Source organism: Polypterus senegalus, chromosome 3 (genome assembly GCF_016835505.1).
Source record: "Polypterus senegalus isolate Bchr_013 chromosome 3, ASM1683550v1, whole genome shotgun sequence".
Taxonomy (NCBI): Eukaryota; Metazoa; Chordata; class Cladistia; order Polypteriformes; family Polypteridae; genus Polypterus; species Polypterus senegalus.
The window spans coordinates 145,285,025-145,302,217 of NC_053156.1; positions in this window are offsets into that span (position 1 = coordinate 145,285,025).

The following is a 17,193-nucleotide window of genomic DNA, read 5'->3' on the forward strand; positions in this document are numbered from 1 at the left end:
GTATATATATATATATATATATATATATATATATATATATATATATATATATATATATATATTGTGAAGGACGAGGAGACAGCAATAAGGGTTGGGGTTTCCGGCCCGTATATTGTACACAACAAAAACAGGTCAAAATTATAAACAAACAGTTCATATGCGCGCGCCGACTCCTGGCGTCGCGCCATTTTATTGGGGAGGAGCGGAAGTGGAGGAATGCTGGGAAGGACCGCAAGGGAGGATGGGAAGGATGGCGTCAGGGCAAGATGGCGGAGGAAGGCGGAAGTACGCACTGCGGTCAATCCAGCCTATGGTGCAGGAAGGTCTTTCTTTCTATGAGGAAGCAGAGGGAGAAAGTTAATACCCGCCATTCCCTGGCGCGAATGGTTTCCCAGGTGCTATCGAATCAATCCGCTGCCTCCTACTGCGGCGTGCGTGACACGATCCCCCTTAGCCCAGGACCGTCAGGTCGGGCGGACCTAACCGAGAGGTCGTGAATACGAGAGAGGGCATCGGCATTGGCCTGAAGGGTGCCCGCCGATAAGTGACAGTGAACTTATACGGCTGTAAGTCCAGGAACCACCTGGTGACCCGCGGATTCGACTCTTTGTGTAGGGACATCCACTGAAGTGCAGCGTGATCAGTCACCAGAGCGAATTCGCGACCCAGCAGGTAGTAACGGAGGTGGGTCACTGCCCACTTAATGGCCAAGGCCTCCCTCTCCACTGCAGCGTGCGGGTCTCCCGGTCCATCAGTTTCGGCTAAGGTACATCACAGGGTGCTCGACACCATCGGCGCTTTGGCTCAGCACGGCACCCAGGCCTGTGTCCGGCGTCGGTCTGGAGAATAAGCGGGAGCCCAAAATCGGGCGTCCGTAACACAGGTGCCGGCGTTAGGGCCTTCTTTAGGTCACTGAGCGCGTGTTCTGCTTTGTCGGTCCACACCACGTATAGGGGCGCCCTTTTTGTCAGGTCAGTCAAGGGTGCTGCTCTTCGAGAAACGGGAACAAACCGGCGGTAGTAACCCGCAAGCCCCAAGAAAGCCTGCACCTGTTTCTTGGTATTCGGACGGGGCCATTCTAAGATGTCTTTAACTTTGGAGCTCTGTGGCGCACCTGTCCTTGTCCCACGAGGTAGCCTAAATATTTGGCCTCCTTTAATCCAAAAACACTTCCGGGGTTTATGCGGAGGCGGCTTTAGCCAGTGTTAGGAGGACAGCTGCGACCTGCAGTAGATGCTCCTCCCAGGTGCGGAATAGATGACAGCGTCATCCAGGTAAGCGGCACTATAGGACTGGTGGGGCTTCAGCACTCTATCTACCAGGCGTTGGAAGGTCGCGGGGCCCGTGCAGCCCAAATGGGAGGACCTTGTACTGCCAGTGCCCGCTAGGGGTGCTAAAGGCCGTTTTTTCCTTTGCGGATGCCGTTAAAGGAATTTGCCAATACCCTTTTGTCATGTCAAGGGTAGTCAGATACCGAGCCGTACCCAGCCGCTCAAGGAGGTCGTCAATGCGGGGCATGGGGTAGGCATCGAACTTGGAGATCTGATTCAGGCGTCTAAAGTCATTACAGAACCTCCAGGAGCCGTCTGGCTTGGAGGCGAGGACAATAGGGCTGGACCAGGGACTATGGCTCTCTTCAATTATGTCCATGTCCAACATACGTTTCACCTCCAGTTCGACCTCTGCGCGTTTTGCCTCCGGAGTCGGTAGGGCCTCTCCCGGACGATTACCCGGGCTCCGTGACTATATCGTGCTCAATCAGCGGTCCGCCGGGTGACTCGCTCACTACCTCGGGGATGGCTCGGAGGGGTTGGGCTAACTCCTGCCGCTGCTTGGGGGTCAGCTCTTACCCGAGGGTAAGGGCAGTTGTGCTTGCGAAAGGGAGAGTGACCTATGGGAGCTGGGAGCTCCTCTCTATCTCTCAGGGCTTTAACAGGTTGACATGATAGATCCTCTCACTTTCGGTCGACGATTGGGCTGTTTCACCAAATAGTCGGCGAGTCCTTCTCTCCTTAACCTCGTAAGGCCCTTGCCAGTGGCGAGCAGCTTCGAGTGGGAGGTCGGGGCGAGCACCATAACTTCGGTCCCAGGCGGAACTCCCTGAGGGCGGAGTTGCGGTTGTAACACCGGGCCTGCGCTGCTTGCGCACGAGTCACGTGCTCTTTTAGGAGGGGCCTGATCTTTGTGAGTCGGTCGCGCAGTTGCGCTCACGTACTCCAAAATGTTAGAGGAGGGAAGAGCCTCGGCCTCCCAGCCTTCTTTTAGGATGTCGAGGATTCCCCGGGGTTGTCGCCCGTATAGTAATTCAAAGGGGAGAAGCCTGTAGAGGCCTGGGGTACCTCCCGGTAGGCAAAAGCACGGCGGGAGGAGCTGGTCCCAGTTCCTGCCGTCAGCGCTGACTACCTTGCGGAGCATCTGCTTAAGCGTCTGATTAAACGTTCGACCAACCCGTCAGTTTGCGGGTGATAGACTGGCGCTTTCAGGTGCTTTATCTGCAGTAATTTGGCTACCTCCTTGAGCGTATCCGAAGTGAAGGCGTACCCTGGTCCGTGAGGACCTCCTTGGGTATGCCACGCGTGAAAACAAATTAACCAGTTCCCGTGCGATGCTTTTAGTATTAGCGGAGCGCGGGGAACCCGCCTCTGGGTACCGGGTGGCATAGTCCACCATGACTAGGATATACTTGTGGCCACGGGTTGAGGGCTCCAGGGTCCCACCAAATCGACCCCTATCCTTTCAAAGGGGATGTCCACGAGGGAATAGGGACTAGAGGAGCACGGTCCCTCCTAGGAATCTGGCGGGTCTGGCACTCCGGACAGGATTGACAGAACGCCGGACCTCCTCATTGATCCCAGGCCAGTAAAAGCGGAGCTTAATCCTCTCCAGTGTTTTTGGCCCGAGGTGGGCCTAGGAGGTGAGCATGTGCCAGCTCGCATATCTCCCGCCCGGAAGGTGCGGAATTAGCAACAACTTCGCACCTCGCCCTCATGGGTAGCCACTCGGTACAACAGATCATTCTCAAGGACAAAGAAGGGTTCCCGGTGTGGATCCGTCCGCTGTTGAGCTGTTAGGCAGAACGACGCATTCGGGCAAAGCGCGGGAGTCATCATTCCACTGCTCCCTCTTAAAGGAGGCGGCGTGGACGAAATTGATGGTCCAGGCGCCGAGGGGTCTTGGGGCCTGGGCCGGGAAGAGTTCCTGGCTAGTCCCTTCTCCGGCGGAATCTTCGGGTCAAGGTCCGTAGCCACGGAAAGGTCCCCCGAGACACCAGCGCCCATAGGGCCTGCCCTTGTGCACGGCGTGGAGGGCGCGGGAGGGGTGCCTTTTTCCCCTCATAACAAGATCCAGAGGCCCGGGAGCGGCGAATGGCTTACCGCTGATTCTTTTAGACCAGTCTTGTCCCAAATCACTGGGAAGGGGGTCAGGTAACACAGCGACCGTCATTTGGATTGGTTCCCCTTCCAGGTGACATAGCAGTGGCGGAACGATATGACCTAGTCCCCCATGCACACAGGTGACCAACAAATGCTGTTTTAACCACTGTTGCGGTAAGACAAAGCGGCGAGCAACAATGGTAATGTTGCTGCGGAATCAAACAAAGCCACCACGGCGTGCCCATTTAGCAACACCACTCCCGTATTCGGACTCGCCAAGGGATGCGGCGGGGTACAATACCTCTCCGTCGATGTCCAGCTGCAGTCCATAGGCTCCGGGGCGATGTGATGGGGCAGTTTGGCAGCAGGTGACGGTCTCGCCACACTTGAAACAGCGGCGGACCGGCCTCTCTCTGGCTCTGGCTGGCGCTTCTGCAGCGTCGAGGGGCTCGGGGTGGCCGCCCGTCCCTGCGGTTCCAGCGAGCAGGCTTTTCTGACCCCCAAGTCGGAGGACCGCCAACTGGCGCTCCAGGGCGTCGAGGAGGCCCGACATGTTCTGATAGGCGTGTCCCGGACCTGCTGGGCGAGGGAACTGGGCATCGCATTGACCAGGCCTTCACAGGCCACCCGCTCGACCACTTTCCGCCCGTCGGGTCTCTGGCCGTAGCCAGCGGCCCATCTTGCCCCAGAACTTCGAGCGCCTGGGCGCGGCGGCTTTTCAGGGTCAAAGACCCAGTTCCGCCATTGACGCCTGCTGGCCGGGCTAATGCCGTAGCGGGCCAGTATTTGGGCTTGAGGAGGTCGTAATTAGCGGCCTCCTCCTCAGGGAGGTCATAATAGGCCCAGCGCGGTCCCTTCAGGTATGGCGCCAGGATGGGCGCCCACTTTCGGACCGCTGCCACTCGTTCGGGTGGCCGTCCTCTCAAACATGCCCAGGTAGGCATCGGCGTCCTCGAAGGGCCCGCCGGACTAAAGGAGGCGGCTGCCCTGGCGGTCTGGTCTCGCCCGTTGGGCTTCCACTAACCTGGCCTCGTGGCCTCCAGCTCCCGGTGGTGGCGGCTTGCGCAGCTGCAGCGCCTGGAGCTGGTCATTCATTCCTGCAGCACGTGTTGAGGTCCTGTCCCTCCGTCATTCCGGGATCTCTCTATCCTGCCGACTACGCCAGATGTAAGGACCGAGGAGACAGCAAGGGTTGGGGTTTCCGGCCCGTATATTGTACACAACAAAAACAGGTCAAAATTATAAAAAACAGTTCATAATGCGCGCGCCGACTCCTGGCGTCGCGCCATTTTATTGGGGAGGAGGAAGTGGAGGAATGCGGGAAGGACCGCAAGGGAGGATGGGAAGGATGGCGTCAGGGCAAGATGGCGGAGGAAAGGCGGAAGTACGCACTGCGGTCAATCCAGCCTATGGTGCAGGAAGGTCTTTCTTTCTATGAGGAAGCAGAGGGAGAAAGTTAATACCCGCCATTCCCTGGCGAATGGTTTCCCAGGTGCTATCGAATCAATCCATGACCTCCTACTGCAGCGTGCGTGACAATATATATATATATATATATATTGTGGAAGTTGACCCGGACACAGACATGTTGTTCTCAACCACCACACGTTTATTTACAATATTTACAGTATTTAAATCACACAGACCCCAGTAATGGTCACTAAGACCCAGTCACGTGCACAAAAACCCCCCAAAACTCAGTCCTGGCCACAATGCTTCTCTTCGGGCCGCCTCCACAGCTCTCCTGAGCTTCGTCCTTCCTCCTCCCGACTCCAGCCTCAAATGAAGGGAGACGGCCCCTTTTATATATGACCCGGATGAGCCCCAGGTGTTCCCGGCATTCCTCCTCTAGCCACGCCCCAGCGTGGCGGAAGTGCCGGCTGTTCTCCCGGCAGCTCTCCGGGCACCGTCCTAATTCTTCCCCCAGCACTTCCTGGTGTGGCGGAAGTGCTGGGGTAACAGCCTGGGGTAACAGGTCCCCAAGGCACTGGGGTGCCTCCTGGCGGTGACCACGGGCTCCTACAGGGTGGAGCTTCCATGCCCTGTACCCGTGGCCCCCAAAGCAACTAAGAAGGCGACCCCCACGTGATCCAGGGTGGGCGCAGACCCCCATCTGGTCCCTCATGGCGTCTCGGCCGGGTCATGGCCCCTGGCATCCCTGACAATATATATATATAGTGGAACATGACCCGGACACAGACAGGCGGACACGTCAATGTCACCCACAACACGTTTATTTACATCCATTATTTGCAAGTTTAGTGCACCACACAACCCCAAAAGTCCCCCAAGTCCTGGCCACAACAATGCCTTACTCTCTTCAGGCCACCTCTTTCTCTCCTCTAGAGCTCCATCCTACTCCACTCCCAACTCTTGCCATCGTATGAAGGGAGATGGCCCCTTTTATACACACCCAGATGTGCTCCAGGTGCTTCCCAGCAATCTCCCACCGTCATGCCCCAGTGTGGCGGAAGTGCCGGCTACGTACCCAGCAGCACTCCGGGTGTCCCCAGTCTTCTTCCCCCCAGCACTTCCTGGTGTGGCGGAAGTGCTGAGGTCCAGGGCTCTCCAGGCATTGGGGCGCCCCCTGGCGGTGACCATGGGCCCCTACAAGGTTGAGCTTAAAAGCTCTGCACCCGTGGCCTCCAAAGGAACCAGGGCGGTCGCCCCCACATGGTCTGGGGAAGGCGTAAGCCCTCCTCCGGTCTTCCTAGGCGTCCTTGCCGGGTCGCCACCCCAGCCATCTCTGACAATATATATACACACAATAACTGCCCGCGTAGTAGTGAAACAGGACAGTGTTTAAAATTTGATAAACACAGAGGTATTGCTAGCTAAGTGAAGGCAAGATACGATCCAAAATGTGGCGAGATGTAGACTGACTCGAACGGAGGATGGCGCGTGAGTGAGGAGGGCCCCACTCGTCTCCCCACTCCTGATGTCACACTTCCCCCTCCCCTCAGCCCGCAGCCCCTGTCTTGGAATAAATTGCTCCTGCATGCGAACTATGATGCTGAGACGAGTCGCAGAATTAGCCGGAATGGTCAAGCAAATTATAGAAAAAAACTAAAATCTAAATTCGTTAAGTAATTCTGTTGTGAAAAGCAGACAGACATACAGATAGACATTGGATTTTATATATATATAGATATACTGTATATATATATTTATTTTTTATATACTATATATATTCTTTAAAAATTATTTATTAAATGTGTATTCCTATGAAATTGGTGTCAAAGGGCACCTAATATATACAGAATCTGCATGTGTACATAAAACCCAGTCTTAATGCATTATGATGCCATCCATCCATCCATCCATTACGATGCCTTTCATATTTTCCATTTTCAGTAACAGAAACCATGCACAGCACATTTTAACAACAAAATCAGTAAGATATGCATGTATGTGCATATACAATACATAGCACAAAATACCATATTTACTCGTGTACCATGTGCCCTTGTGTAAGACGCGCACCAAAATTTTTACAATGAAAATCGCGAAAATCGTTTTGCCCCATGTACGACGCGCGTTGTGATTGTATAGGAAGGGTTTAGAGAGAGAGATAGCGCGAGTGCACGAACAAGCAAGCGAGAGAGAGAGCAAGCGAGAGAGAGAGCAAGCGAGCGAGCCCAAGCAGAAGAAGTAAACATTACAGAATTACATTTCCTCATGTATGACGCGCACCTGATTTTATAATGCTAATTTTTGGGAAAAAATGTGCGCATGGTACATGCGTGAATACGGTATACAACTATATCTCTCCATAAATTCACTACTTAATTCAGTGTAAAAGTCTTATTGGTCAGAGTCTGTCCTTGCAGCCTTGGATCTAAGTCATGAACCAGTTCTGAACAGGACGCAAAATAAAAGAAATGTATAAAAAATATATAAAAGATCTATCAGCAGCAGATATAAACGTTTCTTAATAATAAGAGGTAATTGTAATGATATGGAATATAGCTGTATTTTTATTATTACTGAATAATATTAATAATGTTTTAAAAATTAAACTCTTTTTAAAGAAAAAAAAATAATCTTGTATATGGTGGAAAGTGCACAGCAACCTTTGTATCCACTTCTGAAACTGAAAGATGCTTCACACTAGAGCATAATGCACACTATTTCATGGTCAATATTTTTTGTTCTAAAATGTGTAACGATAATCGTACTATGCTGTAATTCAGAAATTTTATTTTATTAATATTTTATTGTGTATCATTTTTGCAATATATGTATAAGTGAATATGTTTATTTATTTCTTTTTCCTTTTTTTCTTATACATTCTTTACATAGATAGGTCAGCTTAAGAAAAGTGTAAATAGGGGAAAAAAAGGGTGACTAATTAACAGTTCTATTTTCTTAAAGCCCTTTGCGCTTTGATAAACAGAATATCACAGCTGCACATTGCAACAGTACAAGGAAATATGCTCTTGGAGGATGGAGGATATGAGTGAGATTAATCACAAAGGATATTCCTTTTAATTATTTCATTGTGTGCATTTCCTGTTTCTTTAGCCTTGCAGATGGCAGTGACAGAGACATTCAAACAAATGCTATGGCCGCCTTCAATGCATTTTTTTCAGTAGATTGACTAGGGCTGTTATTGTAATGCAAAATGATGACATATTTTTACCAATCGACAACACTTCCTCTCCACTAATTTGTCATTGTGTGTTTAATACAAGAGTGAATAGTGAAGATGGCACAGCAGTGGACCATAGCTCCATTCAGAAAATAAAATTCTGCAAAGTAGAGTGCAAGGTACTCAGAATCTGTTTTTTCATCTTATTTTTATCCCTGTTAATATTCCTGAAGGTCTTACATTTTGATTAGCAGCTAAGATATCATATTGTGTCAATGAAATTATGGTCAGAGTTTAATTTAAAACATTTCTCTGTTGTAGTAAAATTTATAATGAAATTACCCAGCAAGTGCCATATTTTCATCTGTGCGAATGATTAATTATTTTTGCTTTCAATCTCAATAAAACATCTAGGTAACTCTAGCAGCATGTTTTAGCAAGATTTCAAGTTGAATACTTCACGTTTGTACAAGTGAATGGGCAATGTTTTCATTATGTTGCAAATCACGCGTCTGTCTAATTGATTTGCAGATCTAATTGCAGTACCTTAGTGCCCACGTCTGCAAACTCTTGTCCTTGGCATGCTTGTGGTTTCAAATGCACTTAACATACTCCAACCCCTTCTTCAGAAACAGGAATACTTCAAAACAGCATCACTGCAAATAAATATAACCATCGTCTGTAGCAAATTCAAGGCCACAGAAAAAGCTGTCATTCAATATTAATTTCATTTACAGTAGGTAGCTTTTGTATTCTTTTCCAATTTCCAGGGTGATGATTTCCCAGTAAAGCCATACCTGTCAGTCCTCTATTATTGCACGTTACAAGTAAAGAGAATTATTATAGAATTATCCTCCAGTCTTTCCAGTGAACAGCAAAGTGATGTTTATATAATAAAACTCATTTGTAAGGTATTTGTCATTAGTGAATAAAAGACAAGTGAAGAGATATTAACATTTCAAAAAAGGAAATAACTGATAAGCTAATAAAGCAGTAATGCCATATGCGAAACATGATTCAGTAAAATTTAACTTACAAGTTTGTATGACTGTATTCAGCCTTTAGTTCTTATTTTCCAGTGTATATTTTCCTATTATATAAAGGTTTTCTCTGCTCTGGATGGGACAACAGCTCTTAGCGGAGCCCACAGATGCTTGCTCACACAAGGACATTTATAGTCACCAGTCCACCCAACCTGCCAGTTTTTGGAAAAGGTAGGAAGTATCCATACCTTGTGGAAACCTAGCGAAACATATGAAGTGCATTCAAAATCCTCTAAGGGAGTAACTAGGTCAGCATGCGCATGTGCACCACTGCTTCGCTAAATCTCCTCTTGTGCATTTGCGTTTTCTCTGAGCATTCCCATTTCATACTCTAGCCTAATGATGCGCATTTTACATTCTTTAGTGACTATATTTGTTCAAATGAAACTGCTTGGACAAGCTCCTAGGGTTGGTTCCTGACATTTACTTAGCCCTGTAAAATATTAAATGGGTTCAAAAAATTAATGAATGGATAAAAGTAACAATTGCTTCCTTGTACCTACTAGATTTAGCACTGAAGAATATTTTATGAAAATGTTTGGTTGAAATGTTAGTTAGTTAGTCTCCAACTCTCAAGCATTTGTTATTTTAAGGTGCCATTCTAACACACTTTATCGAGTATGAGCCAGCACAATACAATTCAAATGAACAAATCTACTACGGCTACACAGCCAGCCATAGAAAGGGCTCACTGTCTTTTTGCACATTTTTAGAAACTTTTGGTGAAGAAAGCATCAAACAGGCTCGAGCATTACAATAGCGTTTGGCAGTTAGTTACCTGGGCTCTCTCTGCAAAATTATTATAATGGAATTTTCAGTTTTTTTGAACGATATTATTTTGCACAGTTATTTTATTTTGAAGTTAACTTGGGATGGGCTGCTCAGTGAAAAATGGTACAATAAACGGAGAGTAGATGCTAAAATGCAGACCCAGTTATCAGGAGGATTTAGACAATTCAGTATTACATATAAGAAATTATTTGTCTTCTGCCACTGCTTTGCAAATGATTCGACACTGATCCATTTTAATCAGGCCATGCTGCTAAATATTAACTGATGAATAGCATGGCCTGCGGTGGACTGGCGCCCTGCCCAGAGTTTGTTTCCTGCCTTGCGCCCTGTGTTGGCTGGGATTGGCTCCAACGGACCCCCAAGACCCTGTAGTTAGGATATAGCGGCTTGGATAATGAATGGATGGATAGGATGGCATAAAAATGAAAAAAATCAGTGGCTTGGGCAAAGACAAAACAATCAACAGTACAACAACACAATGATGTTTTATATAACACAATCCTATCTGATGTGGCAGGAAATTCAGATTTTGTAAGATGGCATGCCATTTGTGTTTTATGTGTTTTTTCTTGCCTTGTTCCTTCAAGTCCTTTCAGTACCTTATAACAATGATTCTGAATACTCTTGACACTGTGGTAAAGCTGGTAAAAGTTGCCTCTTCAAATTCAAGAGTGACTGACTGGCTTGAAGAAATGAGTGGCACTGCGCCCAGTAAGACCTGCCAGCTACAGGGATGGGACGCTGTAAGAGAGTGGCTAGCATATAATCAACAAACAGACAGCTTTATATCCATTTTTATTGAATTAAAAATTTGCTTTTCACTTTGATGCCATTTTTTGATACCAGTTCCATGAATCAGTTATTCTTCTTATTTCACTTATTAACACATAGGACTGTACATTTTCACCTACTGCCATATCAGTTACAGAAAATATTTGATGCCAATGCAAACGCCCTTCTTTGTCATAAATGAACATACTGATGTTGATTTTTTTGACCAGTGTCTGCAGTGCCAATTACCATAGCACTTCAGCATATAATAAGTTGGAGCCTGTACAGTGTACTTGGCTCAGCATTCAGGTGTGTTCAAGGACTTACTGCAGTTAACTGGTATAAAAGTTGATTTTTTGTTTATTTATTTCTTCTAAGACAGATATATTACATTGTCTTTATTAAATATTTTTATAAGATTGAGATATATACTTAAAAACAACAGTGAAAATAGATGATAAATACAAACATTCTTAGTTATATTTAATAGCATTATAAAAATCATGTATTTAAAAACAGCTCAAACAGGTTTGTGTTGGCTCATTAGCAGATGTGACTCAAGTGCTCTCACAATTGCATTGATTGATGTACCACTCTTAGTCATTGGTTGTAAAGGATCTGTGGCTAATTGTACTTCATATTTCTTAAGAATACAATTTTTGAAAGATGTCCCTGATGGAGTGTTAAAATCTTTGTTGTACAGTGAGGTGCAAAACAGCAGAGTTTTGTTTTGCATGCAGTTTTGTAAAACTGCACCTAATATTCTGAAACTCTTATTTTGGGGTTACTTTTTTAGGGAGAAAAGAAAAGGGTTAGTTAATGGTCAAAACCACCATCTGATTGACTATATTAATAAATACTAACTTGAATTTTTTGGAGATGAAGACACATTTTATGACAGTGATATTGTGTTGTACAAATTACATTTTTTTTTATTTAATATGTTAGTAAATTACTGATGCCTTTTGGGGTAGAAGTCCTGTAATTCTGGCCCAGTCATTTTCTGCACATGCAACATGTAATATACACAATATGTTTATATGTGTGTGTATGTGTGTGTGTGTATATATATATATATATACAGTATATATATATATATATATATATATATGACAGCAACACTCATAACAGTGACAAAAAATTACATTGACAATCATGTTACGTTATTTTTAAAATGTTTCCTTTTCTTTTCATAACTTCTTTAACACACTACTTCTCGCTAGCTGGTATTTTGCTAGTATATATATATATATATATATATATATATATATATATATATATATATATATATATATATATATATATATATACTGCAGTGGGTTGGCGCCCTGCTCAGGGTTTGTTTCCTACCTTGCGCCCTGTGTTAGCTGGGATTGGCTCCAGCAGACCCCTGTGACCCTGTAGTTACGATATAGCGGGTTGGATAATGGATGGATGGATGGATGTTCAGTATCCTTATCACCTGTGGACAGAAGTACTGTTTTACTTTTACAAAAGTCGAAAGTAAAATGTGATTAGAAAATGTAAAGATATGCTAATTTAATACACTACAATAAATAAAACAAAATTGTTAGTGGATAATTGTTTACCTATGGTGTTATAAGAAGTGCAGAAAGGTGCAGAAAGGTTCATTATCTTTGCTCAGTTTTACTGATGATGTTATAATTAGTTTATTTTAGTTATGAAGCTCAAGACATGTACAATACTATGAATCATTTAAACAAATCACTAGATTTAAATCTATTTTGTCCTAATGATTAGTGTCAAGGTTTGCTCCACCATCTCCTTATTGACTCTACCAGTCCATGGATCCCCCTACTGCCATAAAATGATACAGCAAGGGCCAGCCCACGGTACGATATAGATTGTTATCTAGGGGATATCAGCATTTGTATGAACATAGTACCAGTCTGATTTATAGGTATTTTTAAATCCAGGCTAACTTTTACATATGAATATTTCGATGGAAGCCGTGTGTCCAAAGGAAATAGTGGTGAAGATGAATATATATATTGTTTTTTGAGATTCAAATGAGTCAGCTTGGTGACGCAACCATCACTTGGATCATTGGCAAGTTAACAAGCTGACTCGTTTTTAAAGTACAACTAGAAGAACTGAAAAAAAATTGTCAGAACCAGGAGCTTGAGAAAACCGAAGCATCAAAATGAGTAGTGAAAAATCATTGCCTTTGAGCATAGCAAAAAAAATTAAATTAAAAAAATATATATTATTTATAAATATTATTTATTTGTGACTCAAATGAGAACACAATGAATTGAACAGCATTTTAACCCCATCACTGCAGCCATCCATGGGTCCCTAGCAAAGGGAAAGGTATCTAGACAGTAGAATAAAACATGGTGGCCTGAACCTAAACAAAATCCAAAATATGTAACAGCATTTATGGAACAGTGATTGAGCTTAAATATTTCTTTGAGAGTTTGATTTTTATTGATACTCTGACATAATTATAAACTAGACAACGGAATACAATTTGGTGGCCAGAAATAAAACAAAATCCAAAATAAATTAACAAACACAAAATAACATGCTAGAGGAGTTGCAGAGAACTTTTCTTAAGCCAAAGTAAACTCTTGCAATTAGACATTTTCTGTATACAGAGTTTAAATACTGAGGGCTGTCGTCTGTTATGTTTCAGCCAGGGTGTGTACTCCAACTTTTGTTTCTGTTCTATTTTTGTGTCTTCTTTGATTATTCTAAAGTATTATTTTTATGTGTTTATTGTAATTATGTAAAGTCTATATTATTCAGTTTATTGTTTAGCGTCTACAGTATGTATGATGTGTTCTCTTATGTCTGGGGCCACATTGAGGGTACTACTGAAGGACCACCCTGTGCCTACAGTATGGGTCTCAGGCTGGTGCACCCGAGTGGTTCAGTATAATTGTTTGTTAAGAAGTGCATCATTTTTAAAAATTTTTGCTTCTGTCTTTATTATGGATTTATTTACTTTTTTAGGATTTGAATTCAAATGAATACCATTTTAATTAAATACATTTTTGTGGACTTCTCAGGCCAAAGGCTTTCCTTTCTCCTGAGAGTCAGTCATCTTGGTATTTTTGGAACATTTAAAGAATTTTAAACTTTAAAAAGCTTAAGGCGTTCAGGCTATTAAAATTTATATTTTACAAGCCAGTTCCTTATTTTTGGGGCCTGGGCAGGCCAAATCCTGCCAGCAGAGTTTGGGGCTGTGTTGCCTGGGATGAAGCCTTTCATCAGACAGGCTAGTAAAGAATCTGTTGTGGTTTTGTGGGTCTTTTGGAGGGCTCAATCTGTTTTATTGTTTTGTGTGCACTTGATCATAACAGTCATTATGACACTAAGCAAGCAAAAGAGCCAAAACACAGAGCAGTATCCAGTTTATATTTATAGTATTCGATTGTGGATTTTACACTATAGATTATAGAGATCATCCCCAAAGGCTGAATAATATAGGATTCCATGCATACTGTGTCGACCTTCTCATCTCTGCATTTTGCTAAGCAATATCACAGAATTGATAGTCAGACCAGCAGGTTCAAAAATAAACTGCCCTCTCACATAGCGCAACCTTTAACAATAAAACCTCTTTTGCGTAATGTATTGTGTATTTTTGTCCAGTGCTACAGTTAGGTCAATAAATATTTGGACAGAGACAACTTTTTTCTAATTTTGTTCTGTACATTACCACAATGAATTTTAAATGAAACAACTCAGATGCAGTTGAAGTGCAGACTTTCAGCTTTAATTCAGTGGGTTGAACAAAAGATTGCATGAAAATGTGGGGCAACTAAAGCATTTTTAACACAATCCATTTATTTCAGGGGCTCAAAACTAATTGGACAAATTAAATAACTGGAAGTAAAATGTTCATTTCTAATACTTGGTTGAAAACCCTTTGCTGGCAATGACAGCCTGAAGTCTTGAACTCATGGACATCACCAGATGCTGGGTTTCCTCCTTTTTAATGCTCTGCCAGGCCTTTACTGCAGCGGCTTTCAGTTGCTGTTTGTTTGTGGGCCTTTCTGTCTGAAGTTTAGTCTTCAACAAGTGAAATGCATGCTCAATTGGGTTAAGATCAGGTGACTGACTTGGCCATTCAAGAATTTTCCACTTCTTTGCTTTAATAAACTCCTGGGTTTCTTTGGCTGTATGTTTTAGGTCATTGTCCATCTGTATCATGAAACGCCGCCCTATCAATTTGACTGCATTTAGCTGGATTTGAGCAGACAGTATGTCTCTGAACACCTCAGAATTCATTCGGCTGCTTCTGTCCTGTGTCACATCATCAATAAACACTAGTGTCCCAGTACCACTGGCAGCCATGCACGCCAAGCCATCACACTGACTCCACCGTGTTTTACAGATGATGTGGGATGCTTTAGATAATGAGCTGTTCCACGCCTTCTCCATACTTTTTTCTTACCATCATTCTGGTAGAGGTTGATCTTGGTTTCATCTGTCCAAAGAATGTTTTTCCAGAACTGTGCTGGCTTTTTTAGATGTTCTTTAGCAAAGTCCAATCTAGCCTTTCTATTCTTGAGGCTTATGAGTGGCTTGCACCTTGCAGTGCACCCTCTGTATTTACTTTCATGCAGTCTTCTCTTTATGGTAGACTTGGATATCGATACACCTACCTCCTGGAGAGTGTTTTCACTTGGTTGGCTGTTGTGAAGGGGTTTCTCTTCACCATGGAAATGATTCTTCGATCATCCACCACTGTTGTCTTCCGTGGATGTCCAGGTCTTTTTGCATTGCTGAGATCATCAGTGCTTGCTTTCTTTTTCAGGATGTACCAAACTGTAGATTTTGCCACTCATAATATTGTAGCAATTTCTTGGATGGGTTTTTTCTGTTTTCGCAGCTTAAGGATGGCTTCTTTCACCTGTATGGAGATCTCCATTGACTGCGTGTTGTCTGTTCACAGCAAAATCTTTGACATGCAAGCACCACACCTCAAATCAACTCCAGGCCTTTTTTCTGCTTAAATGATAATGACATAACGACGGACTTGCCCACACCTGCCCATGAAATAACCTTTGAGTCAATTGTCCAATTACTTTTGAGCCCCTGAAATGAAGGGATTGTGTTAAAAAAATGCTTTAGTTGCCTCACATTTTTATGCAATCTTTTTGTTCAACCCATTGAATTAAAGCTGAAAGTCTGCACTTCAACTGCATCTGAGTTGTTTCATTTAAAATTCATTGTGGTAAATGTACAGAACGAAAATTAGAAAAAAGTTGTCTCTGTCCAAATATTTATGGACCTTATTGTATATGACACACTGCGGCAGCCTGGCTGTTACATTTGTTTCCTTATATTTGTATTTATTCTTTAATGTTTAAAAATTTTGCAAAATATTTCTCCCAATGAATAGACTGTATCTGCATGTGACTTTGTTCGCAGAATATTTTCCTGGAAATTTGCCTTAAAACCAGCTTAGATAATCATTTTTTCCAGGCACCCCATGATGCTATGCGAGGCTAGCATGACATCACAAAACTGTTGTCGCCATGCGCAGCACTTTCACATTTCACTTTGCTTGCTGTAATGTTGGGCATGACAACTGCTATTTTAGAGACCTTGGGAAGCAACTACTCACACTGTATGGCAGAGCACAGCTGCCAGTTGTATATGCGCTCAAACTATGTGAGCACTTCAGTGTGATTGACATGTTATGATGTAGGTGCTAAGACCATACACGTTCATAGACAGTTTTATACATTCAAAAAAACATGATGGCACAAGCTTCTAAATACATTAACAAAAAATGAAGGTACATTCACGCCTAATTCCATACTGAGCTCTGAATTTAGAAAGAAAGTAAAGTGCATCACTAGACATGCTGATTGTTGAGACAATATTGTCTGTCTGTTTTAAAGAGACAACTGGAGCTTTGTAATCTATGCAGTTTACTGGTTCTTGCAGTAAAGGTTTCCTAAGGTGCTTTTGCAATTGCCTATTTAGTTCTGTTTGTTGCTACGTGATATTTAGATTTTTTTAATCAAAAATGTGAAAATGAGCATGACAACAGCAGTAGCCAATGCACAATATACTATGACCAATGCAATAAAATTTTATAGTGACATTAGAAAATCACCTCATTGCAATCACAGAAGAAAAACAGTTCAGCACTTTTAGCTGCTGAAATGTGGTGAAACCACCCCTGGCCCAAATCGACAGTGTTGGGTGATATTTTTCCTGTCTTTAACCACACTCATTTCAGCAAGGGGAAAGAAACCTTATTCTTCTGTTCGCAGTCGTTTCAGACTCACAATACTTGCTTTTAGACTTTCATCAGTGAACTAAAAAAGGTAAAAATTGGTCCCGAAGCCGCAAAGGTCAAGAAACAATGAGAGACACTGCCAGATTTCCATCCGTCATACATTTAAAACAAAATAAAAAACTGTAGTTATTGCCATTTAAGGGGCACATTAGCTTACTATAATATACATATTACATGTACTGTAACACAATATTCTTATAAATCACCTTAGTCAGTGGGTGGGCCTCTCTGGCAATGACTTAAATTGGTTTGAGTCTTACATAACAGGAAGACATTTCTTTGTTAGTTGTGGTAATTATACTTTAAAGACACATGATATTCTATATGGTATTCCAC